We start from the raw sequence: 932 nt of genomic DNA, 5'->3' as shown, positions 1-932 counted from the left end.
CGGTAGCGCTAATAGTTTAAAAACTTGCAGGCTGTTTTCCCATCTCTCTAATTGGCCTTGTGAAAGTAGAATTGTATATTTGGTACTATTTATCATCTTTCTTTTAGCTTCAAGGTCCCAGACTGCTATCTCTTCCTGATCCTATTAGCTCCTCCTATCCCACTGGGCTTTCCCCTTTCCCCCTCCCACCTGCCCTTCCAGAAGCCATCCCAAGCCATGAGTGACTGCTGCTGCACCCACGCCAGGGTCCCGGCCTTCCCCTCCAGCACTTGTGAGCTTCTCAAGATAAATTTTTTTTTTTTATTATGTATTATACATACATATACATGCAGGATTTAGTTGATTTTATTACTATATGGAATAATAAAAATCTTATTACATATGCATTTTTTTTTCATGCTCTTAATTTCCCCATTTCCAGCATACAAAGGCATAACTTTTTCAACTTTGATGTTCCACTATTTGATAACTATTTCATAAAGCAGCAACTATTTCATAAAGCAAAATCAAGCTCTTCAAACAATAAACACTAAATTGCCCCTGTAAAAGATGAAATTTAATGGTTAATTCCAATTCAGAGGTTAATCTTTTACCTCTAAATTGGACACCCAAAGAGACATTTACCTGCTTCATTATATGCATGTTTGAGAAGCCAACACCCCTTCCTCCCACCACTGTAGAATCAGCCGTTGAGCTCTTCCCTGAGGTGGTGATGGTCGACTGAGCCAGGGTGCGTGCTGTGTCTGTCCTGTGATTACACCTTTGGCACGTTAGAAGGTCTTCACTCAGGATGCCACAATTGCTACACACTGCTACACGGCCCTTGATAAACCGCCGTTTTCCACTCTGCAAGATATGCGTATATGGAAAGTGACTAAATGATGTAAAGAACCCCTTTGGGCTACTACAGGGACTGTTCCAGAGATGAGGGG

Source organism: Penaeus monodon, chromosome 30 (genome assembly GCF_015228065.2).
Source record: "Penaeus monodon isolate SGIC_2016 chromosome 30, NSTDA_Pmon_1, whole genome shotgun sequence".
Taxonomy (NCBI): domain Eukaryota; kingdom Metazoa; phylum Arthropoda; class Malacostraca; order Decapoda; family Penaeidae; genus Penaeus; species Penaeus monodon.
The sequence above is the reverse complement of the archived record's forward strand: the minus strand, read 5'-3'. Positions refer to the sequence as shown.